Source organism: Lingula anatina, chromosome 4 (genome assembly GCF_051362555.1).
Source record: "Lingula anatina isolate TDL-2025a chromosome 4, LinAna3.0, whole genome shotgun sequence".
NCBI classification, from domain to species: domain Eukaryota; kingdom Metazoa; phylum Brachiopoda; class Lingulata; order Lingulida; family Lingulidae; genus Lingula; species Lingula anatina.
In genome coordinates, this window is record NC_141770.1 from 5,069,344 (window position 1) to 5,096,932 (window position 27,589).

A 27,589-nucleotide genomic window follows, 5' to 3' on the forward strand; every position below is an offset into this window, starting at 1 on the left:
AAGGGCTCCGGATTAGCCTTTTTCAAATGAAATACAATTTTCCATACGTGATATTGAGATAATGTTGGGGAAATGGCACGGATCCCGCACGTTGTATTAGCCGTAGCCCGTAACTATACTTACAATTTTGAAAAAAAAAAATCATACGGAAAAATATATACACTTATATGTTGCTGCACCTGTGGCAGATGTAATCAAGGCTTATCAATTTTCACAGCTCTGTACTCCGTATCACAGGATTGCCTTGTGTTCATTGTCGCGTGATGACCGTAAGTGTATTGTTCAATGTGCAATTCCCGTGCAAGGATAGCGCAATGCCATCTTGATATGGGTTAGTTACTTGCAGTTTTGCAACCCAATTAATGGTTATTTGTTAGAATTGTGAGATCAGCAGGCTAGTTGGGTAATATTTTACAGCATAAATTGAAAGAGATAAATTGAATAACCTTGTGTCCCAAGGATACTGCTTATAATTATTTATTCCCTTCATGCTTCCACCCTATCCGAGCACTTGTAATTGATACTCTGCTTCTTGATTGAAGTTGAAGATGCGAAAGATGAAAAGAGCGCGCAGCCTTGCTTTTAGCAGGTCAGGTCACAAAGTAACAGATACGGCACCTCAGGCCACAAAACTATGCATGCTTCACAGGGCAGTGAGTTGAACTCTTTGACAAAACTTTGAGCATATATGCTCCTGAACTACCTCGATCTTTCTTTGTTGGGAGATACATGGCTTCTCAGATTAGGAAATTTTTTACCTTTTTCAGTTGATTCCATTCAACTTTTCCAAAATACTGTGAAAACATTTCCTTTTCATATAAATGTCTTTGATCTGACGGCCTGTGTTTCCCGGATTCTAAGTTTAGGTTAACATCAAGGAAGTTAACTGCTCTATCGTTGGTGGATACAGTGATGTTAAGGATCAAAGACAGGTTTGATACAATGGAGAAGCACAAATGAAGTATTAGAATGGTTTAACAACCTTCATAACAAAAAGACACTTAAGTTCGACGTTGTGGATTTTTATCCCTCTATATCGGAAGATCTACTTATGAACAGCTTGGAGTGGGCAAAAAAATTCACACGAATAACGTTGACCGATATCCAGATTATACGGCATTCCAGGTGTACATTATTAAAGGATCGCAGTGGTTAAATTTGGGAGAGGAAGGATAGGGATTCACAGTTTGATGTGTCTATGGGAGCCTATGATGGCGCTGAAATTTGCGAATTAGATAGGATACAGGAAGAAATATGTGTACCGACGAAGGAGCCCGGAAGAGCAGCGTGCGTCACATCGGTAGGACTAAATAGGGATGACGGCCTAGCCGTGATGAAATCTTGTGGTGGAAGCCAAGTTGACAGCATTAGAAAGGATCTAGTCAAGCTCTTCAAAAGTTATGACCTTAACATCACTGTATCCACCAAGGATAGAGCAGTTAACTTCCTTGATGTTAACCTAGACTTAGAATCTGGGAAACACAGGCCGTTTGTAAAATCGAACGCGCAGCCGATCTATGTTTACAAAAACTCAAATCACCCCCCCGCAATAATAAGGAACATTCCTAAAGCCATCGGTGAAAGATTGCAATCCCTTTCGTCTGAAGGGGTGGTAGCAGAAGGATCAGATATCGTATAAACGACGGCGCTTCAAACCGCGGGCTATACCGTAATGTCTTTGGGTAATAACTCAAAGCAAGCAGCTCTAGTCCCAGTGAAAAGAAAAGACGAAGCAGGAAACTTATTTGGTGCAACCCACCATACTCGAAAAATGTAAGAACGAAAATCGGGCATATATTCCTCCAGTTGCTAGACACACATTTCCCTCGCGGAAGCAAGCTTTACCGATTATTCAACAGATCGACTGTAAAAGTAAGTTACTGTTGTATGAAAAACATACAGCAAATCATTCACGGTCACAATAAAAAAATTCTCAAAAATATGTCAGTTAACAATCAAGATGACATTAGCTGGGACATCATAAAGAAATCAGCGTTGCAAAGGAGAAATCAGCATCTATGCAATCTTTGCCTGGACGAAAAAAACTGTTAATAATGATAACACCGGATACTCTAAATAAAAGAACTGAAATAATTACCATGTGTCGGCATAAGGTGACGTAACTAACACGGCGTGCGACGTAAGTGTCGTAACGCCGTGTACGTAAAATGGCTAATAAAACCATTTTCAAATAAACCTCCTGACGATCGGGCATACCTTCTGGGTATGCCCGTGAAACTCGGAGTCGGGGTTTTTGCATGTCTTTTGTTTATTTATTTATTTATATATATATATATATATATATATATATATATATATATATATATATATATATATATATATATATAATTTTTTTTTCATTTATCTTTAACCACCCCCCCCCCCCTTCCTGACTTAAGAAGTAGTGATAAATATGCCACAATATATGAGAGACAAGGATAAAAGCAGATAAGGATAAAAGCCCGAAGGTTGGAGTTCTGAAAATTTTGTCATACCCAGGAGTTTAAAATATTAATTTATTTTTAAGCGACGAAATTTTCAAGTTTATTACCGTAGTGTATTATTGCCTCAGAAATGGTAGTCTCCTATTATGTGCATTATTTATTTATTTTGTTTTTTGTTTTTTGTCTGTATATTTGACAGCTTTGCTGCCTTACTTCTCTTTTTTGGATTGTGTGAATAATTTATTTGAATGAATTGTAGAAATCAATTTGTTCATTTTCCTTTTACAATGTAGTGCTTGCTTTTTCCACTTGGCGGCAGCACCTTACAGTGAAGCTGAAGTCTTCATTAAATCTCAATGATGTCTTGGTGTGTTTCTGTCTCTGTGTGTGTGTGTGTGTGTGTGTGTGAGAGAGAGAAAGAGAGAAAGAGTTTGTGTGTGTGTGAGAGAGAGAGAAATAGAGAGGGAGGGAGGGAGGGAGATAAAGAGCTTGTTTGTGGGAGGGTGTGGTAAGAGTGATAGAGAATTTAGTATTAAAAAGGCTCAAAGAACTTCAAAATTGATTTTAAAAAACTAAACACAATAATTCTATGCCAATTTTGAAAGCTGTATTATTTTCAGAGTACAAAAACAGAAAAAAATTGACATTTTGTTAAAACAAAGAAGTGTTCAGCTTATCCAGTATTTTGAAAATATTACAGAATTACATAACATGTACATGGCCAGGGGAAAATCTCTTTACATCTGTAATATTGTGCCATTATATCATGCATACTCAGTTCTAGATATGCTCAAGGTGACAATAAGAGCTGTAGTCATTCTGATACCCTCTCTCTTTGGTCCTCACCAACTCTTTTGTAAGACCGAATACCTGAAAATGGAAAATGGACATAAGTACAAGCACTTGTAGTATAAACTGTAGGCATGCTACCACTGGGTATTTCCTATGAAAATTATGAAAAAAATTATTTGTCGGGAATAAACATCAATTTCGCGCATTCACATTTTCTTCAGTAACAATCCGGATTGCTATATTTGTAATCCCTTTTTGAATAAATTTATAATTTAGTAAATGTACAATAATATCAAGCATAGCACATTTTACTTTTAAATGTGGCATTCGGCAAAGGCATACTTTAGTATGCTAGTAGATATACCTGCTGCAGATCTATGTCCCGTTTGGTCCATTATTAGTTGTTCATCCAGCCCTTGTTGGAATAAAGACATGGCTGTGGTAGCCCTTAATGAATGGTTGGTGTAATATCCAGATAATCCAGCTTTGGCATACATTTCAGGAACAAATGTATTAAGTGTATTGATGTCATATGGCTGGCAACTGTACCAGATAGAACCTGGGGTGCTTTTGTGTAGGTTGCAAATAAAATGTGTCATCACGACCTGGAAAAAAAAATTAAGCTTCTTAATACATGAATAATAAATATCGATGGGTCTCAATACATGTGCAATATAAACAGATCAAATTACTTTTGGAAAGACTAATTGTATACACTTTTGTGGTATGGGAGCTCTGAAATGGGTTCAATTTAATGTTGTTGTTTTTTTTTTTTTTTTTTTTATATGAAAAGGATTACACAAGTGATGTAAATATAACTGGAATAAAGAATAAGTGATTGCGTTAAGTGAACTTTGAAGTTAACATTATTACCTATACTAATAATCTTAACATTTTACCTTTGGTTGGACACAATTCCATATAGCACTTGAATAAGCACACGTGGCATCTTTGAGGGCTTTTCGTGTTAATTTGGCATGATGAACAACCTCTTTATTACTTATCCCTCTGTGTTTCAACCCCCCTTGGACAGTTTTGGAACAATCCTCAGTATATTTCAATATGCTGGTTTTCCAGTGGGCTCCTATAGAGTTATTTGAGTTGGATTAAAATGGAGGCGCCTGTGTTCTTGTCCTCCTCTTAGACCAAAGTGTAATCCGTTGAGAAAAAATATAGTTTTGACCAGAACGGTAGGATTAAAATCATCTAACTTCTTACTTTTCCACAATTTTTCTACGTCCTCAGCCTGAAAGTGCTCAGCTTTCTTACTTTTACCTCCCATGCCTTTTCTTGTGAATCTTTTCGTCTTTGCGGCCAGTACTAAACGGATCCAGCTAAAATCTGGGCACTCCAAAAAGTCAATGGGCTTCTGAGTTTTTACTCTATGCAACTGCAAACCCATCACTAGGGACATAATGGAGTTCGGTGGATATTCTTCTCCATTTTCCTTACAAACTTCAACTATAAACTTAGATACCCAGTAGTTAAGTAGATCCACATTCATCTTCTGTATGGGACACGGAATTTATAATACTGATCTTCATTAATGTCATTCCCTTGACTGTCAAAAATACGTTTATCATTCCTTGCAATACTCCACTTTTCGAATGTATTTAAAGCCCACGAATTACATTGTCTGGTATTCTGATCGGTCAGGTACTCTCTTTTTAGTGAGGGAAAGCAAAGATCAAAGAAATCAACCTAGGTGGTGGGATCAAGAATGTGATCTATTAAAACAACTTAAATTCAAATGTCTCAATGATTTTAGGAAGTCAAATAATCAAAATGATTTTAAAAAATATAAGGAATGTAAGAGTAAGTTTAAGGCACTCTGTGAAATGAAGAAAAATTCTTACACTGCAAAGGAAGTCGAGCAACTGCACGCTTTAAAAACCACAAAGGAAATATGGAATTATATAAAGTCTCTGAAAAGTGCTCAGTCTATTAAAAAGAATAATATCAGCCCACAAGCATGGCAAAATCATTTTTACAAGTTCAGGCCTACCCAACTACCTGACTCGGCACCGATGATCCTGAATTCACCGGTAAATCGGACCACACTACCCGTTTTCAAGGTGTGTATCAGATCGCATTTCACAGTATCAGACGCGACATCGCTCTTGCCTAGTACGCGATGTGATAGTGACGATTCTCAGCGGGGTTGAAAAGCATTGCATCACCACTCAAAATTTGTTCAGGGTATGATACTGTGTAATGCGATCTGACACATAAATTCAAAATTACAGTTCTTAAAACTCTTGTCAGTCCTTTGGACCGACCAAGTCCAATTTTCTACCGGTCCAGACAAAATTTCTCGGTCATGACCGATCGGACCGACAATTTCAGCATGTCTGTACGCACCATGAAAAATGGAAAATCTCCAGGTCCAGATGGATTAGTGATTGAAATGTTTAAATATGGCTTCAACCATTTATCACCATTGTTGTTAAATCTTTATGATACTGTATTAATAAGTGGAAAATTTCCCTCTAGCTGGTGCAATGCCATTCTGTACCCATTGCTCAAAAAAGGAAATGTAAATGTGGCAACAAATTATAGAGGAATTGCGCTTTTGAATGTCATGGGAAAAATATTTATGAAAATTTTGAGTAACAGATTTAATAATTGGGCAGTGGAAAATAATACAATGATTGAAGCTCAAGCCGCCTATAAAATTGGTTACTCCACTATCAATCACATTTTTACATTGAAGAGTTGCGTACAAAAATACTTAAGTCAAAGAAAAGGCAGATGCTACTGTATTTTTATAGATTTCTCAGCCGCTTTCGATAGTGTTCAACACAAATTATTATTATCCTATCTTGGTTAGTTTATGCCGTAACTTGGTGCATTTATGGTATCAAAGCATTCAGTGCAGTCCACGGAACATCAACACAGTCTTTTCCAACAATAAATCCCATAACTACAATGTCCAGCGCTTAAAACGCTTCCACACTCTGTCTGAAACAGTGACGCACCGCATGGCCCCGACTCTCCTCTTCTCTCCTCTCTTTTTTCGATCTCCCCACCCAGGAGAGCTTAATTCTCTGACAGCTGGATATCAGGGTATTTACATAAATGAGGTGTTTCCAAATCTCATGTCTTTGCTTTATGCTGATGACATTGTATGCATTTCAGACACTGTTGGGGGGTTACAGAAACAAATCCATCAATTAGAAAAATATTGCAGTCAGTATGGTATGCTAGTAAATGTCCAAAAGACAAAAATAGTAGTATTTAAGAGAGGCGGTAAAATAAAGAAAAATGAAAGGTGGTTTTTCAAGGGCAAAAAATTAGAAGCAGTATCTGCATATAAATACTTAGGAACATATTTTGGAGTCTTCCTCGATTGGTGTAAAACTATCCAACATCAAATCAACCAAGCCAATAAAGCATTATTTGTTGTTAAGTTATATTTGAAAAAGCAAGCATGTATTTCCTTTAAGGAAGCTTTCTTTCTTTTTGATAGAATGATAACACCCATTCTTTTTTGTGGTGCTGAGATATGGGGTTATAAACCGGTAGAAAGTATTGAAATCTTCCAAGCAAAATTTTGTAGATATTTATTAGGTGTTAGTTCAAATACTGTGACGGAAGCTGTACTAGGCGAATGCGGAAGATATCCATAATTTTTATACCAGTTATATGGTAAATAGTATAAAATATTGGTTAAAGCTTGTACATATGAATGAAGATCGCTATCCTGCTCACGTATATGATGTGCTATTTATATTAGATTCAAGTGGAAGGCACACTTGGGCCACAGATGTTAAAACACTTATACAGATATGGATTTGGATATGTCTGAGAGGCTCAGGGTGTGGGAAATTCTGTTTTTTTTATTGAAGTTTTCAGAGAAAGATTAGTAGATAATGCTAGCCAAATATGGCACATATGTAGGAGCAGCAAACTGGATACTTATTCATTATTTAAGAGTACGTAAACACTGGAGTGTTACTTATTAAGCGTTAAAAATGAAAAACATAGAACCTCACTAGCAAGATTCAGATGCGCAAATCATGCACCTACTAATTATTGAGAGCGGTAGAGGGAGAGGTATAGAAAGATGCAATAGACTCTATTTAATCTGTAAAAAACATAATATTTATGATGTTGAAGACGAATACCATTTTTTAATGACATGTGTAGCATATACAGAATTAAGAGAAAAATATCTGCAAGTGAATAAGGGACATTTTATGTCTTTTATATATATATATATATATATATATATATATATATATATATATATATATATATATATATATATTTTAATTGATGATTATTTATTTATTTTCAGTAGAGATGAAGATATTCACGATTATCATCACACTGAGGACAGCTGAATTCATCTGTTCACCATTTATAGATCTTCAACTTCACAGCATCAGCAAAGGTCAATTATGCAACAACGATATTGCTACAATGGTGATTCTATTCAATCCCATTGTGACCATCGCCACTATATGTTATAACTGGGAAATTATCATTTGTAAATCGGTCATTGAGATCCAAATCAGTTTTTAATATATTCAAGGTGACAAGGGTTAATGTGAACTGTTGAGAGATATTGGGGGGGGCAAGGGTTTGCTTAGCAAAAATCTTAACATAAGCAAAATTTCATGTATATACATTGATGCCTGTGCATTGTCTGTTGAGACATTGAATGTGTCTGTATGTATTCTGATCTCTGTCTATGTCTTTATTTTTTGTTGTATGTGTTTATTATATGTTGTACCTGAGAAAGTATCATTTTGGAAAAAGGACACTTACACACACTGGACAAAAGAAGTGTCACCCCCTAACTCAGAGTAACAAAAGTAGGCAGATCTTGGGTACTTATAATGCCTGGTCTACTTATAATGTGACTAATGAGTATAAAACCGCTATACCATGGAATTGTATTGTTGGTCTTGTACATGTACAGCAACTGTTATTCCTGTCTTCCTCCAATATGGCAAGATACAGGCAATTATCTAACGGCTATAGGTGCAAGTTATTAACCTGAAGAGGCGGAATATAAGCAATGTCAGAATATCGATACAATTGAATTGTTCAGTCAAAACCGTGCAGAGGGTCTGGTCTCGGTATAGAAACACTGGATCAAGAGACAAATTGCCTCTGATGGGTCGTCCAAGAAAAAATACTGGCCGTGAAGACCGACGACTGATTTTGATGTCGAGGTTGTCAAAGTTCGACACTGCTTGTCAGTTGACAACACAGTGGAACAATTTCACACATAAGAATGTGTCTGTGAAAATTGCTAGGCGTCGGTTACATGCTCAGAGAGTGTACAGCAGGGTAGCAAGACTGAAACCTCTTATATCGTTACAAAACAGGCAACGTAAAGTAAACTAGGGTCAACAGGATCTGGAACTGGGCAGTTCATGACAATTGGTCCTATATATTTTTTCTGATGAGTGTCGCTTTGGTCTGACCTCTGATGACAAACGGGTACTATGCTGGCAAACTGCTGGTAAAGCATTTGAACCACATGCACTGAATTTTCGAACCCGGAGCAGCATATTCATCACGGTGTGGGGCTGCATCAGCATCCATGGCTTGGGCGAATTGATAGTGGTTAGTGGAAACATGAATCACTAGAAATATATCGATGTTTTGGAGTCAGGCTTTCTACCATCTATTACTAACATGTTTGGTGACAGGAATTATCCATTTGTTCACCAGGATGACAATGCTCCTTGTCACAGGCCCAGAGCAGTTGATGATTGGTTTGACCAACAGGACATTCGCAGGGTGATGTGGCCTGCCCAGAGTCCGGATGCAAACATAATAGAAAATGTGTTGAATGATATGTCAAAACTTTTTACAAATGCCCGACTAACCAGCAAAAAACTCTGTTATATTCAGTGTTTCATGCTTGGGCCAGCATAAGCCCTGAACGGATCAGACAATTATATGAAACCTTGCTTCGTAGACTGGCACCTATTATTAGGTCACGTGGCTATGCCACTAAGTTCTAATTTTGGACTTGAAACTGCATATTTTGGTAGAATGTATATTTTGTTCTCATTTTGTGATTTATTGTGAATTTTGATGTTAATAAAATGATACCAGGAGCATATCATTCCACAGTCATTTATCTCCCCCATAGTATTGGCTCAGTAGGGGTGACACTTCTTTTGTCCAGTGTGTGTAGATCCCACTCAGTTTTACATATATATTCAAGGTGACAAGGGTTAATGTAAACTGTTCGGGGTTGGGGGGGGTGCACTTAGCAAAAATATTTATATATATAAAATGATGCCTGTTCATTGTCTGTTTGACATTGAATGTGTTTATATGTATTCTGATCACTGTCTATGTCTTTATTGTTGCTGTATGTGTAGATTATAATATTATAATATATTTTGACCACTGTGTTATGTCTGTGTTGTAACTACCGTATATATCTACATATATATATATACTTTTTTTAAAAATAATGATTTATTATCTGTTTTCAGTAGAAATGAAGGCGTGTTTCCAGGATTATCATCACACTGAGGACAGTTGAATTCATCTGTTCACCATCTCCTTCTACAACCACACAGTATCAGCAAAGGTCAGTGCAACAACGATATTGCTACACTGGTGATTCTATTCAATCCCATTGTGACCATCACCACTATATGTTGTAACTGGGAAATTATCATTTGTAAATGGGTCATTGAGATCCAAATCAGTTTTTGATATGTTGAGGGTGACAAGGGTCAATGTTAACTGTTTGGAGTTGGGGGGGCGAGAGTTCGCTGGGCAAAACTCTTGATATAAACAAAATTTCATGTATACATCTTGATGACTTTGCATTGTCTGTTGATATATTGAATGTGTCTGTATGTATTCTGATCACTGTCTATCTCTTTATTGTCACTGTATGTGTTTATTATAATATAATAATATATTTTGATCACTGTGTTACACATTTTTTAAAAATGGCCCAATTCTTTTTCACCAAGTGGGCCAAAATGGCCCTACCAGATTTTGACCCAGGTATAAAGATCCCTGTTATTCTCAGGAAAATCCAATTTATTTACTTTTTAAAACATAAAATCATAGAATGTTTCTAATATAAATTTTCAAAACAACACCAGAGGGCAAATTAAATCAAATCAACCAGTGGCTAAACACAGGCAGGCTTTGTCAATTACACCAACTTGTTTATTTCAAACAGTGCACTTTTCGGACATGCGCAGTCGTTTGAATCCTGTGCTATTGTGTGAACAATTTATTTCAATGAATTATAGAAATCAATTTCTTCATTTTCCTTTGGTTTGTTTCATATTTTCTATTTCAAGATATGATACTTTACTGCTTGGGGATGCTCTTCCCATTGCTGCATTTTACAATGTAGTGCTTGCTTTATCCACTTGGCGGCAGCACCTTACAGTGAGGCTGAAGTCTTCATTAAGTCTCAATGATGTCTTGGTGTGTTTCTGACTCTGTGTGAATGTGTGTGTGTGTGTCTGTGTGTGTGTGTGAGAAAGAGAAAAAGTTTGTGTGTGTGTATGTGTGAGTTAGAGAGAGAGGAGGAGAGAGAGAGAGAGAAAGCTTGTTTGTGGGAGGGTGTGGTAAGAGAGATAGAGAATTTAGTATTAAAAAAGCTCAAAGAACTTCAAAATTGATTTTAAAAAACTAAACAATAATTTTATGCCAATTTTGAAAGTTGTATTATTTTTAGAATACAAAAACAGAAAAATTTGACATTTTGTTAAAACAAAGAAGTGTTCAGCTTATCCAGTATTTTAAAAATAATAAAAAATTATATAACACACACATGATCAGGCGAAAAATCTCTTTATATCTGTAATATTGTGCCATTATATCATGCATACTCAGTTTTAGATATACTCAAGGTGACAATAAAGGGTAAATGTGAACTGTTGAGATTTGGGTGGGGGTGGGAGGGAGTTGTGCGCTTAGCAAAAATCTTGATATAGACAAAATTTTATAGATACATTCTGATGCCTGTGTATTGTCTGTTGTGACATTGAATTAGTCTGTATGTATTCTGATCATCTGAACTCAACTCAACCTCACATCATCAGCACAGGTCAGTGCAACAACGATATTGGTACACTGGTGATTCTCTTCAATCCCATTTTGTACATTGCTTCTATATGTTTTACCTGCAAAATTATCATTTTGGAAAAAGGTGAATTAGATACCACTCAGTTTTATATATATTCAAGGTGACAAGGGTTAATGTAAACTGTTGGGGGGGGGGGGGGACGGGAGTTCACTAAGCAAAAATCTTTATATAGACAAAATTTCATGTATAACTGATGCTTGTTCATTGTCTGTTGTGACATTGAATGTGTCTGCATGTATTCTGATCACTGTCTATGTCTTTATTGTTCCTGTATGTGTTTATTATAATATAATAATATATCTTGATCACTGTGTTATGTCTGTGTTGTAACTACCATATATATATATATATATAAATTTTTTTTTTTCATTGATGATTTATTATCTGTTTTTAATAGAAATGAAGGTGTGTTGCCTGGATTATCATCACACTGAGGACAGTTGAATTCATCTGTTCACCGTCTCGTTCTACAACCACACAGTATCAGCAAAGGTCAGTGCAACAAAGATATTGCTACACTGGTGATTCTATTCAATCCCATTGTGACCATCGCCACTATATGTTGTAACTGGGTAATCATCATTCGTAAATGGATCATTGAGATCCAAATCAGTTTTTGATATGTTCAGGGTGACAAGGGTTAATGTTAACTGTTTGGAGTTGGGGGGCGAGCATTCGTTGGGCAAAACTCTTGATATAAACAAAATTTCATGTATACATCTTGATGACTTTGCATTGTCTGTTGAGACATTGAATGTGTCTGCATGTATTCTGATCACTGTCTATCTCTTTATTGTAGCTGTATGTGTTTATTATAATATAATAATATATTTTGATCACTGTGTTATGTCTGTGTTGTAACTACCATATCTCTCTCTCTCTCCCTCTCTCTCTCTCTCTCTCTCTCTCTCTCTCTCTCTATATATATATATATATACTTTTTTTTAATAGATGATTTATTATCTGTTTTCAGTAGAAATGAAGGTGTGTTTCCAGGATTATCATCACACTGAGGACAGTTGAATTCATCTGTTCACCATCTCCTTCTACAACCACACAGTATCAGGAAAGGTCAGTGCAACAACGATATTGCTACACTGGTGATTCTATTCAATCCCATTGTGACCATCACCACTATATGTTGTAACTGGGAAATTATCATTTGTGATCCAAATCAGTTTTTGATATGTTCAGGGTGACAAGGGTCAATGTTAACTGTTTGGAGTTGGGGGGGGGCAAGCGTTCGCTGGGCAAAACTCTTGATATAAACAAAATTTCATGTATACATCTTGATGACTCTGCATTGTCTGTTGATATATTGAATGTGTCTGTATGTATTCTGATCACTGTCTATCTCTTTATTGTCACTGTATGTGTTTATTATAATATAATAATATATTTTGATCACTGTGTTACACATTTTTTAAAAATGGCCCAATTCTTTTTCACCAAGTGGGCCAAAATGGCCCTACCAGATTTTGACCCAGGTATAAAGATCCCTGTTATTCTCAGGAAAATCCAATTTTTTTACTTTTTAAAACATAAAATCAATAGAATGTTTCTAATATAAATTTTCAAAACAACACCAGAGGGCAAATTAAATCAAATCAACCAGTGGCTAAACACAGGCAGGCTTTGTCAATTTCACCAACTTGTTTATTTCAAACAGTGCACTTTTCGGACATGCGCAGTCGTTTGAATCCTGTGCTATTGTGTGTACAATTTATTTCAATGAATTATAGAAATCAATTTCTTCATTTTCCTTTGGTTTGTTTCATATTTTCTATTTCAAGATATGATACTTTACTGCTTGGGGATGCTCTTCCCATTGCTGCATTTTACAATGTAGTGCTTGCTTTATCCACTTGGCGGCAGCACCTTACAGTGAGGCTGAAGTCTTCATTAAGTCTCAATGATGTCTTGGTGTGTTTCTGACTCTGTGTGAATGTGTGTGTGTGTGTCTGTGTGTGTGTGTGTGAGAAAGAGAGAAAAAGTTTGTGTGTGTGTTTGTGAGTTATAGAGAGAGGGGGAGAGAGAGAGACAGAAAGCTTGTTTGTGGGAGGGTGTGGTAAGAGAGATAGAGAATTTAGTATTAAAAAAGCTCAAAGAACTTCAAAATTGATTTTAAAAAACTAAACAATTTTATGCCAATTTTGAAAGTTGTATTATTTTTAGAATACAAAAACAGAAAAATTTGACATTTTGTTAAAACAAAGAAGTGTTCAGCTTATCCAGTATTTTTAAAATAATAAAAAAATTATATAACACACACATGATCAGGCGAAAAATCTCTTTATATGTGTAATATTGTGCTATATATCATGCATACTCAGTTTTAGATATGCTCAAGGTGACAATAAAGGGTAAATGTGAACTGTTGAGATTTGGGTGGGGGTGGGAATGAGTTGTGCGCTTAGCAAAAATCTTGATATAGACAAAATTTTATAGATACATTCTGATGCCTGTGTATTGTCTGTTGTGACATTGAATTAGTCTGTATGTATTCTGATCATCTGAACTCAACTCAACCTCACATCATCAGCACAGGTCAGTGCAACAACGATATTGGTACACTGGTGATTCTCTTCAATCCCATTTTGAACATTGCCGCTATATGTTTTACCTGCAAAATTATCATTTTGGAAAAAGGTGAATTAGATCCCACTCAGTTTTATATATATTCAAGGTGACAAGGGTTAATGTAAACTGTTGGGGGGGGGGGGGGGGGGGGGAGTTCACTAAGCAAAAATCTTTATATAGACAAAATTTCATGTATAACTGATGCTTGTTCATTGTCTGTTGTGACATTGAATGTGTCTGCATGTATTCTGATCACTGTCTATGTCTTTATTGTTCCTGTATGTGTTTATTATAATATAATAATATATTTTGATCACTGTGTTATGTCTGTGTTGTAACTACCATATATATATATATATATATATATATATATATATATATATATATATATATATATATATATATATATATATAATTTTTTTTTTCTTTCATTGATGATTTATTATCTGTTTTTAATAGAAATGAAGGCATGTTTCCAGGATTATCATCACATTGAGGACAGTTGAATTCATCTGTTCACCATCTCCTTCTACAACCACACAGTATCAGGAAAGGTCAGTGCAACAACGATATTGCTACACTGGTGATTCTATTCAATCCCATTGTGACCATCACCACTATATGTTGTAACTGGGAAATTATGTAAATGGGTCATTGAGATCCAAATCAGTTTTTGATATGTTCAGGGTGACAAGGGTCAATGTTAACTGTTTGGAGTTGGGGGGGCGAGCGTTCGCTGGGCAAAACTCTTGATATAAACAAAATTTCATGTATACATCTTGATGACTTTGCATTGTCTGTTGATATATTGAATGTGTCTGTATGTATTCTGATCACTGTCTATCTCTTTATTGTCACTGTATGTGTTTATTATAATATAATAATATATTTTGATCACTGTGTTACACATTTTTTAAAAATGGCCCAATTCTTTTTCACCAAGTGGGCCAAAATGGCCCTACCAGATTTTGACCCAGGTATAAAGATCCCTGTTATTCTCAGGAAAATCCAATTTATTTACTTTTTAAAACATAAAATCAATAGAATGTTTCTAATATAAATTTTCAAAACAACACCAGAGGGCAAATTAAATCAAATCAACCAGTGGCTAAACACAGGCAGGCTTTGTCAATTACACCAACTTGTTTATTTCAAACAGTGCACTTTTCGGACATGCGCAGTCGTTTGAATCCTGTGCTATTGTGTGAACAATTTATTTCAATGAATTATAGAAATCAATTTCTTCATTTTCCTTTGGTTTGTTTCATATTTTCTATTTCAAGATATGATACTTTACTGCTTGGGGATGCTCTTCCCATTGCTGCATTTTACAATGTAGTGCTTGCTTTATCCACTTGGCGGCAGCACCTTACAGTGAGGCTGAAGTCTTCATTAAGTCTCAATGATGTCTTGGTGTGTTTCTGACTCTGTGTGAATGTGTGTGTGTGTGTCTGTGTGTGTGTGAGAAAGAGAAAAAGTTTGTGTGTGTGTATGTGTGAGTTAGAGAGAGAGGAGGAGAGAGAGAGAGAGAAAGCTTGTTTGTGGGAGGGTGTGGTAAGAGAGATAGAGAATTTAGTATTAAAAAAGCTCAAAGAACTTCAAAATTGATTTTAAAAAACTAAACAATAATTTTATGCCAATTTTGAAAGTTGTATTATTTTTAGAATACAAAAACAGAAAAATTTGACATTTTGTTAAAACAAAGAAGTGTTCAGCTTATCCAGTATTTTAAAAATAATAAAAAATTATATAACACACACATGATCAGGCGAAAAATCTCTTTATATGTGTAATATTGTGCTATATATCATGCATACTCAGTTTTAGATATGCTCAAGGTGACAATAAAGGGTAAATGTGAACTGTTGAGATTTGGGTGGGGGTGGGAATGAGTTGTGCGCTTAGCAAAAATCTTGATATAGACAAAATTTTATAGATACATTCTGATGCCTGTGTATTGTCTGTTGTGACATTGAATTAGTCTGTATGTATTCTGATCATCTGAACTCAACTCAACCTCACATCATCAGCACAGGTCAGTGCAACAACGATATTGGTACACTGGTGATTCTCTTCAATCCCATTTTGAACATTGCCGCTATATGTTTTACCTGCAAAATTATCATTTTTGAAAAAGGTGAATTAGATCCCACTCAGTTTTATATATATATTCAAGGTGACAAGGGTTAATGTAAACTGTTGGGGGGGGGGGGGGGGGGGGAGTTCACTAAGCAAAAATCTTTATATAGACAAAATTTCATGTATAACTGATGCTTGTTCATTGTCTGTTGTGACATTGAATGTGTCTGCTTGTATTCTGATCACTGTCTATGTCTTTATTGTTCCTGTATGTGTTTATTATAATATAATAATATATTTTGATCACTGTGTTATGTCTGTGTTGTAACTACCATATATATATATATATATATATATATATATATATATATATATATATATATATATATATATATATATATATATATATAATTTTTTTTTTCTTTCATTGATGATTTATTATCTGTTTTTAATAGAAATGAAGGCGTGTTTCCAGGATTATCATCACATTGAGGACAGTTGAATTCATCTGTTCACCATCTCCTTCTACAACCACACAGTATCAGGAAAGGTCAGTGCAACAACGATATTGCTACACTGGTGATTCTATTCAATCCCATTGTGACCATCACCACTATATGTTGTAACTGGGAAATTATCATTTGTAAATGGGTCATTGAGATCCAAATCAGTTTTTGATATGTTCAGGGTGACAAGGGTCAATGTTAACTGTTTGGAGTTGGGGGGGCGAGCGTTCGCTGGGCAAAACTCTTGATATAAACAAAATTTCATGTATACATCTTGATGACTTTGCATTGTCTGTTGATATATTGAATGTGTCTGTATGTATTCTGATCACTGTCTATCTCTTTATTGTCACTGTATGTGTTTATTATAATATAATAATATATTTTGATCACTGTGTTACACATTTTTTAAAAATGGCCCAATTCTTTTTCACCAAGTGGGCCAAAATGGCCCTACCAGATTTTGACCCAGGTATAAAGATCCCTGTTATTCTCAGGAAAATCCAATTTATTTACTTTTTAAAACATAAAATCAATAGAATGTTTCTAATATAAATTTTCAAAACAACACCAGAGGGCAAATTAAATCAAATCAACCAGTGGCTAAACACAGGCAGGCTTTGTCAATTACACCAACTTGTTTATTTCAAACAGTGCACTTTTCGGACATGCGCAGTCGTTTGAATCCTGTGCTATTGTGTGAACAATTTATTTCAATGAATTATAGAAATCAATTTCTTCATTTTCCTTTGGTTTGTTTCATATTTTCTATTTCAAGATATGATACTTTACTGCTTGGGGATGCTCTTCCCATTGCTGCATTTTACAATGTAGTGCTTGCTTTATCCACTTGGCGGCAGCACCTTACAGTGAGGCTGAAGTCTTCATTAAGTCTCAATGGTGTGTTTCTGACTCTGTGTGAATGTGTGTGTGTGTGTGTGAGAAAGAGAGAAAAAGTTTGTGTGTGTGTGTGTGTGTTTGTGAGTTATAGAGAGAGGGGGAGAGAGAGAGACAGAAAGCTTGTTTGTGGGAGGGTGTGGTAAGAGAGATAGAGAATTTAGTATTAAAAAAGATCAAAGAACTTCAAAAGTGATTTTAAAAAACTAAACAATTTTATGCCAATTTTGAAAGTTGTATTATTTTTAGAATACAAAAACAAAAAAATTTGACATTTTGTTAAAACAAAGAAGTGTTCAGCTTATCCAGTATTTTAAAAATAATAAAAAAATTATATAACACACACATGATCAGGCGAAAAATCTCTTTATATGTGTAATATTGTGCTATATATCATGCATACTCAGTTTTAGATATGCTCAAGGTGACAATAAAGGGTAAATGTGAACTGTTGAGATTTGGGTGGGGGTGGGAATGAGTTGTGCGCTTAGCAAAAATCTTGATATAGACAAAATTTTATAGATACATTCTGATGCCTGTGTATTGTCTGTTGTGACATTGAATTAGTCTGTATGTATTCTGATCATCTGAACTCAACTCAACCTCACATCATCAGCACAGGTCAGTGCAACAACGATATTGGTACACTGGTGATTCTCTTCAATCCCATTTTGAACATTGCCGCTATATGTTTTACCTGCAAAATTATCATTTTGGAAAAAGGTGAATTAGATCCCACTCAGTTTTATATATATTCAAGGTGACAAGGGTTAATGTAAACTGTTGGGGGGGGGGGGGGGGGGGGGGGGGGGGGGGCGGGAGTTCACTAAGCAAAAATCTTTATATAGACAAAATTTCATGTATAACTGATGCTTGTTCATTGTCTGTTGTGACATTGAATGTGTCTGCTTGTATTCTGATCACTGTCTTTGTCTTTATTGTTCCTGTATGTGTTTATTATAATATAATAATATATTTTGATCACTGTGTTATGTCTGTGTTGTAACTACCGTATATATCTAAATATATAATAGTATATATATATATATATATATACTTTTTTTTAAATGATGATTTATCTGTTTTCAGTAGAAATGAAGGTGTGTTTCCAGGATTATCATCACATTGAGGACAGTTGAATTCATCTGTTCACCATCTCCTTCTACAACCACACAGTATCAGGAAAGGTCAGTGCAACAACGATATTGCTACACTGGTGATTCTATTCAATCCCATTGTGACCATCGCCACTACATGTTGTAACTGGGAAATTATCATTTGTAAATGGGTCATTGAGATCTAAATCAGTTTTTGATATGTTCAGGGTGACAAGGGTTAATGTTAGCTGTTTGGAATTGGGGGATGAGGGTTCGCTGGGCAAAACTCTTGATATAAACAAAATTTCATGTATACATCTTGATGACTTTGCATTGTCTGTTGATATATTGAATGTGTCTGTATGTATTCTGATCACTGTCTTTGTCTTTGTTGTTGCTGTATGTGTTTATTATAATATAATAATATATTTTGATCACTGTGTTATGCCTGTGTTGTAACTACCGTATATATCTAAATATATAATAGTATATATATATATATATATATATATATATATACTTTTTTTTAAATGATGATTTATTATCTGTTTTCGGTAGAAATGAAGGCGTGTTTCCAGGATTATCATCACACTGAGGACAGTTGAATTCATCTGTTCACCATCTCCTTCTACAATGATATATTGATATATTGAATGTGTCTGTATGTATTCTGATCACTGTCTATCTCTTTATTGTCACTGTATGTGTTTATTATAATATAATAATATATTTTGATCACTGTGTTACACATTTTTTAAAAATGGCCCAATTCTTTTTCACCAAGTGGGCCAAAATGGCCCTACCAGATTTTGACCCAGGTATAAAGATCCCTGTTATTCTCAGGAAAATCCAATTTATTTACTTTTTAAAACATAAAATCAATAGAATGTTTCTAATATAAATTTTCAAAACAACACCAGAGGGCAAATTAAATCAAATCAACCAGTGGCTAAACACAGGCAGGCTTTGTCAATTACACCAACTTGTTTATTTCAAACAGTGCACTTTTCGGACATGCGCAGTCGTTTGAATCCTGTGCTATTGTGTGAACAATTTATTTCAATGAATTATAGAAATCAATTTCTTCATTTTCCTTTGGTTTGTTTCATATTTTCTATTTCAAGATATGATACTTTACTGCTTGGGGATGCTCTTCCCATTGCTGCATTTTACAATGTAGTGCTTGCTTTATCCACTTGGCGGCAGCACCTTACAGTGAGGCTGAAGTCTTCATTAAGTCTCAATGATGTCTTGGTGTGTTTCTGACTCTGTGTGAATGTGTGTGTGTGTGTCTGTGTGTGTGTGAGAAAGAGAAAAAGTTTGTGTGTGTGTATGTGTGAGTTAGAGAGAGAGGAGGAGAGAGAGAGAGAGAAAGCTTGTTTGTGGGAGGGTGTGGTAAGAGAGATAGAGAATTTAGTATTAAAAAAGCTCAAAGAACTTCAAAATTGATTTTAAAAAACTAAACAATAATTTTATGCCAATTTTGAAAGTTGTATTATTTTTAGAATACAAAAACAGAAAAATTTGACATTTTGTTAAAACAAAGAAGTGTTCAGCTTATCCAGTATTTTAAAAATAATAAAAAATTATATAACACACACATGATCAGGCGAAAAATCTCTTTATATGTGTAATATTGTGCTATATATCATGCATACTCAGTTTTAGATATGCTCAAGGTGACAATAAAGGGTAAATGTGAACTGTTGAGATTTGGGTGGGGGTGGGAATGAGTTGTGCGCTTAGCAAAAATCTTGATATAGACAAAATTTTATAGATACATTCTGATGCCTGTGTATTGTCTGTTGTGACATTGAATTAGTCTGTATGTATTCTGATCATCTGAACTCAACTCAACCTCACATCATCAGCACAGGTCAGTGCAACAACGATATTGGTACACTGGTGATTCTCTTCAATCCCATTTTGAACATTGCCGCTATATGTTTTACCTGCAAAATTATCATTTTGGAAAAAGGTGAATTAGATCCCACTCAGTTTTATATATATTCAAGGTGACAAGGGTTAATGTAAACTGTTGGGGGGGGGGGGAGTTCACTAAGCAAAAATCTTTATATAGACAAAATTTCATGTATAACTGATGCTTGTTCATTGTCTGTTGTGACATTGAATGTGTCTGCTTGTATTCTGATCACTGTCTATGTCTTTATTGTTCCTGTATGTGTTTATTATAATATAATAATATATTTTGATCACTGTGTTATGTCTGTGTTGTAACTACCATATATATATATATATATATATATATATATATATATATATATATATATATATAATTTTTTTTTTTTTCATTGATGATTTATTATCTGTTTTTAATAGAAATGAAGGCGTGTTTCCAGGATTATCATCACACTGAGGACAGTTGAATTCATCTGTTCACCATCTCCTTCTACAACCACACAGTATCAGCAAAGGTCAGTGCAACAACGATATTGCTACACTGGTGATTCTATTCAATCCCATTGTGACCATCACCACTATATGTTGTAACTGGGAAATTATCATTTGTAAATGGGTTATTGAGATCCAAATCAGTTTTTGATATGTTCAGGGTGACAAGGGTCAATGTTAACTGTTTGGAGTTGGGGGGGCGAGCGTTCGCTGGGCAAAACTCTTGATATAAACAAAATTTCATGTATACATCTTGATGACTTTGCATTGTCTGTTGATATATTGAATGTGTCTGTATGTATTCTGATCACTGTCTATCTCTTTATTGTCACTGTATGTGTTTATTATAATATAATAATATATTTTGATCACTGTGTTACACATTTTTTAAAAATGGCCCAATTCTTTTTCACCAAGTGGGCCAAAATGGCCCTACCAGATTTTGACCCAGGTATAAAGATCCCTGTTATTCTCAGGAAAATCCAATTTATTTACTTTTTAAAACATAAAATCAATAGAATGTTTCTAATATAAATTTTCAAAACAACACCAGAGGGCAAATTAAATCAAATCAACCAGTGGCTAAACACAGGCAGGCTTTGTCAATTACACCAACTTGTTTATTTCAAACAGTGCACTTTTCGGACATGCGCAGTCGTTTGAATCCTGTGCTATTGTGTGAACAATTTATTTCAATGAATTATAGAAATCAATTTCTTCATTTTCCTTTGGTTTGTTTCATATTTTCTATTTCAAGATATGATACTTTACTGCTTGGGGATGCTCTTCCCATTGCTGCATTTTACAATGTAGTGCTTGCTTTATCCACTTGGCGGCAGCACCTTACAGTGAGGCTGAAGTCTTCATTAAGTCTCAATGATGTCTTGGTGTGTTTCTGACTCTGTGTGAATGTGTGTGTGTGTGTCTGTGTGTGTGTGTGAGAAAGAGAAAAAGTTTGTGTGTGTGTATGTGTGAGTTAGAGAGAGAGGGGGAGAGAGAGAGAGAGAAAGCTTGTTTGTGGGAGGGTGTGGTAAGAGAGATAGAGAATTTAGTATTAAAAAAGCTCAAAGAACTTCAAAATTGATTTTAAAAAACTAAACAATAATTTTATGCCAATTTTGAAAGTTGTATTATTTTTAGAATACAAAAACAGAAAAATTTGACATTTTGTTAAAACAAAGAAGTGTTCAGCTTATCCAGTATTTTAAAAATAATAAAAAATTATATAACACACACATGATCAGGCGAAAAATCTCTTTATATCTGTAATATTGTGCCATTATATCATGCATACTCAGTTTTAGATATACTCAAGGTGACAATAAAGGGTAAATGTGAACTGTTGAGATTTGGTTGGGGGTGGGAGGGAGTTGTACGCTTAGCAAAAATCTTGATATAGACAAAATTTTATAGATACATTCTGATGCCTGTGTATTGTCTGTTGTGACATTGAATTAGTCTGTATGTATTCTGATCATCTGAACTCAACTCAACCTCACATCATCAGCACAGGTCAGTGCAACAACGATATTGGTACACTGGTGATTCTCTTCAATCCCATTTTGAACATTGCCGCTATATGTTTTACCTGCAAAATTATCATTTTGGAAAAAGGTGAATTAGATCCCACTCAGTTTTATATATATTCAAGGTGACAAGGGTTAATGTAAACTGTTGGGGGGGGGGGAGTTCACTAAGCAAAAATCTTTATATAGACAAAATTTCATGTATAACTGATGCTTGTTCATTGTCTGTTGTGACATTGAATGTGTCTGCTTGTATTCTGATCACTGTCTATGTCTTTATTGTTCCTGTATGTGTTTATTATAATATAATAATATATCTTCATCAGTGTTATTTCTGTGTTGTAGCTACCATATATATATATATATATATACTTTTTTTTTAAATGATGATTTATTATCTGTTTTCAGTAGAAATGAAGGCGTGTTTCCAGGATTATCATCACACTGAGGACAGTTGAATTCATCTGTTCACCATCTCCTTCTACAACCACACAGTATCAGCAAAGGTCAGTGCAACAAAGATATTGCTACACTGGTGATTCTATTCAATCCCATTGTGACCATCGCCACTATATGTTGTAACTGGGAAATCATCATTGGTAAATGGATCATTTAGATCCAAATCAGTTTTTGATATGTTCAGGGTTACAAGGGTTAATGTTAACTGTTTGGAGATGGGGGGCGAGCATTCGCTGGGCAAAACTCTTGATATAAACAAAATTTCATGTATACATCTTGATGACTTTGCATTGTCTGTTGATATATTGAATGTGTCTGTATGTATTCTAATCACTGTCTTTGTCTTTGTTGTTGCTGCATGTATGTGTTTATTATAATATAATAATATATTTTGATCACTGTGTTATGTCTGTGTTGTAACTACCGTATATATCTACATATATATATATACTTTTTTTAAAAATAATGATTTATTATCTGTTTTCAGTAGAAATGAAGGCGTGTTTCCAGGATTATCATCACACTGAGGACAGTTGAATTCATCTGTTCACCATCTCCTTCTACAACCACACAGTATCAGCAAAGGTCAGTGCAACAACGATATTGCTACACTGGTGATTCTATTCAATCCCATTGTGACCATCACCACTATATGTTGTAACTGGGAAATTATCATTTGTAAATGGGTCATTGAGATCCAAATCAGTTTTTGATATGTTGAGGGTGACAAGGGTCAATGTTAACTGTTTGGAGTTGGGGGGGCGAGAGTTCGCTGGGCAAAACTCTTGATATAAACAAAATTTCATGTATACATCTTGATGACTTTGCATTGTCTGTTGATATATTGAATGTGTCTGTATGTATTCTGATCACTGTCTATCTCTTTATTGTCACTGTATGTGTTTATTATAATATAATAATATATTTTGATCACTGTGTTACACATTTTTTAAAAATGGCCCAATTCTTTTTCACCAAGTGGGCCAAAATGGCCCTACCAGATTTTGACCCAGGTATAAAGATCCCTGTTATTCTCAGGAAAATCCAATTTATTTACTTTTTAAAACATAAAATCATAGAATGTTTCTAATATAAATTTTCAAAACAACACCAGAGGGCAAATTAAATCAAATCAACCAGTGGCTAAACACAGGCAGGCTTTGTCAATTACACCAACTTGTTTATTTCAAACAGTGCACTTTTCGGACATGCGCAGTCGTTTGAATCCTGTGCTATTGTGTGAACAATTTATTTCAATGAATTATAGAAATCAATTTCTTCATTTTCCTTTGGTTTGTTTCATATTTTCTATTTCAAGATATGATACTTTACTGCTTGGGGATGCTCTTCCCATTGCTGCATTTTACAATGTAGTGCTTGCTTTATCCACTTGGCGGCAGCACCTTACAGTGAGGCTGAAGTCTTCATTAAGTCTCAATGATGTCTTGGTGTGTTTCTGACTCTGTGTGAATGTGTGTGTGTGTGTCTGTGTGTGTGTGTGAGAAAGAGAAAAAGTTTGTGTGTGTGTATGTGTGAGTTAGAGAGAGAGGAGGAGAGAGAGAGAGAGAAAGCTTGTTTGTGGGAGGGTGTGGTAAGAGAGATAGAGAATTTAGTATTAAAGGACAATGTTCATGTAAAAATCCATTTCTCGAATTTTGAAGATACAGCACTCAATCTATACACTTGAGGTATGTTTTAATCGATCCCCGCCATTTAAAAATTATAAAAACAATCTATTAGTAGAAAAAAAAGCGTTTTAGTAAACCTCACCTCAATATGCAAAAATGAAGCAACAGATCTGGGTCACGTGGTACTGTGACGACAATCACGATAAAGGTCTATGAGACTCAACTGAGCTGCATACAGACGGAGAAGTTAAGGAAAGTTGTGTTGAACGGAGTTGAGGAATTTTCGTTATGCCTCGGTGTGTTGCCGTGGGATTCACCAAAATTGCAGCTCTCGTTGCCAATCTTTCTTTGTCTGTGACGGTCTTCCGTGACTTACTTACTAACTTCGGTGACAATAGTTGCGATGCTCTAGATCATGGTCACCTCAGGTGGTTTAGATCATATCAAGAGCTGGTAGTCTTTCAGATTAACTGTCATCAGTTGGCAAACTTACTGATTGCTGATGCATTTTAAATGCATTGTAGTTGACCAAAAGCTCGTTTACAACAAACCTGTTAATTATGCACCGCTGCAATTCCCAAGCCAGGTGATAACAGGTATGAAAATCGTCTTGGTGGGTTTTCATATTTTTCAATATATCTCATTTATTTCATGGGGTTATTTTATTGGTATTTGTAAATGACGTTAAATATCAATACTTAAACAATTAAGTTCAAACACGGTCGCGAACATTAATAAAAGAAATTGCTGTCAGGGTATCTTGAAGCTTCCGTGGAAGAAAACGTGTTGAGGAAAAACAGGAAAAAGAGCGTTATATTAAAGAAAAAATGGGAACTGCTATAATAAAATGGTTCGTTATCCTAATTCGTTTATGCTTTGAGGATTTGATTCTGAAGATTATTTCATCTGAAATATTAAATAATTTAAAAGATTGATTATTTTATAACTTGAAACGCAAATTCTGCGTCAGTACGCAATTTTTTTTGCAAATATATAACACCGTGCTATATAACACCGTGCTATAAAGATCTACTCAAGAAAAAAATTTGCTTGGGTAAAATTGAGTACGGAATGAACTGGAGACACTTGGCTTGTCATTAAGTTTACACGAAAATATGTCAGGTAACTTTATACTGTCTTTGAAAGAGTAAAGATTTAAAGATAATTTTATACAAACTTTGACGGGGGAAATACCTACAAAGAGTAATGGGCTATTTCGCCAACATCTTGTTGAAAATTTTACACTGCAATTCTATTCAAATAAGCTAAGGAACTAACTGCCAAATTAATACTCTCATCACATAACAGGGGGGTAACCAGACCTGCAAAAATTGTACGCACATATTTAAAAAGATTACAAGCACATACAGCAAAATGTAGACTTACGCAAAACATGAAGGACAGCGTAATCACAGCAAATGTACCTCATATAGTAGCTTAATTTCCATAAATAATAAAATCATCATTTAAGTCAAAAATATTCTTGCGATTTAATAACTATTTTAAAGGCGGTTAACTGAAATATAGTTTTATGATTTGTTTGTGAAAATTGCCCATGTCACCCTGTTAGTTTGGAGGTCCAAGCTGGATCAAGTCCGTGTTAAAATTCCTATGAAGTTGTGCAGGAAAAATTCTTCCTTTCTTTCTCTAGCTCCTCGATAAACCTGGTGTTCAGATTTTATCTAGTACCCCCAGGTCTACGGGAGCTGCGCTTTGTAACTAACGCACAGGTAGATTTTTACCTGAGATAACTGGAGTAAAGCTTAGATAGAGAGTGCGTTCGATACAAGCAAGACAAATTGAATGCCATTTAACCCTCTAATTAAGAGGTAAAGGAAGTTCCAGGTAGATGGATGATTAAGATAGGACTTGTAAAGGTAACGGGCATTGTTTACCTCAGTTTAATAAAAGTATGCAAGACGGAATGTCAGCGGTTTAATAAAATAAATTGAATTTCACAAATAACATGGACCTCATATGCAATAATCAACATTTCCCTTAACTCATTCAAATGCAGTGTTTTATACAACTTGGGATAACCATAATGAAATGTTTGTTAAAGAAATGACTAGACGGGAAATGGTTTTACACAGCTTCACGAGGATTTAGACCCCTCGGGTAAGAGATTTGAATGAGTATAAACTTTTATCAGAAGCCAGAGAAGTCATCTTACAGGTAGACAATGCAGCTCAGTTTGACAGCTAAGCACGCTCTGTTCTCCAGTGGCTCGATTGTCGTCATTGGACCACGTGACCACGTAGCTCATTAACTCCCAGGCCGAGCAAATAGGACGTTTTTTAAAGCCAAAAATTTACAAAATGAGCTTTTAATTTGTGTATTTGGATAAAGATATCGTTAGTTGGGCATGTTTTCTGAAGAATATGTTCCGTTCAGGCCATTCTGACGGCATGAAGCAAACCCTTTAAAAAAGCTCAAAGAACTTCAAAATTGATTTTAAAAAACTAAACAATAATTTTATGCCAATTTTGAAAGTTGTATTATTTTTAGAATACAAAAACAGAAAAATTTGACATTTTGTTAAAACAAAGAAGTGTTCAGCTTATCCAGTATTTTAAAAATAATAAAAAATTATATAACACACACATGATCAGGCGAAAAATCTCTTTATATCTGTAATATTGTGCCATTATATCATGCATACTCAGTTTTAGATATACTCAAGGTGACAATAAAGGGTAAATGTGAACTGTTGAGATTTGGGTGGGGGTGGGAGGGAGTTGTGCACTTAGCAAAAATCTTGATATAGACAAAATTTTATAGATACATTCTGATGCCTGTGTATTGTCTGTTGTGACATTGAATTAGTCTGTATGTATTCTGATCATCTGAACTCAACTCAACCTCACATCATCAGCACAGGTCAGTGCAACAACGATATTGGTACACTGGTGATTATCTTCAATCCCATTTTGTACATTGCTTCTATATGTTTTACCTGCAAAATTATCATTTTGGAAAAAGGTGAATTAGATCCCACTCAGTTTTATATATATTCAAGGTGACAAGGGTTAATGTAAACTGTTGGGGGGGGGGGGGGGACGGGAGTTCACTAAGCA

General features: G+C 35.0%; 1 long non-coding RNA gene and 1 pseudogene across 2 annotated transcripts in view; one reads left to right on the forward strand and one right to left on the reverse strand.

The window, feature by feature from the left end:
* Positions 1-7,796, forward strand: part of LOC106159922 (uncharacterized) — a 33,700-nt gene extending 25,904 nt beyond the window's left edge. Inside the window, exon 3 of the long non-coding RNA XR_015334202.1 lies at positions 7,537-7,796. This is a non-coding gene — a long non-coding RNA (uncharacterized LOC106159922). The remainder of the gene's footprint in view (positions 1-7,536) is intronic.
* On the reverse strand, positions 3,043-6,247 carry LOC106159923 (zinc finger MYM-type protein 2-like; annotated as a pseudogene). The gene is made up of 3 exons (XR_015334206.1): positions 4,136-6,247; positions 3,601-3,841; positions 3,043-3,314 (listed from the first exon to the last, which is right to left on the reverse strand). The product of XR_015334206.1 is annotated as a zinc finger MYM-type protein 2-like (transcript).
* Positions 7,797-27,589: the final 19,793 nt, after the last annotated feature.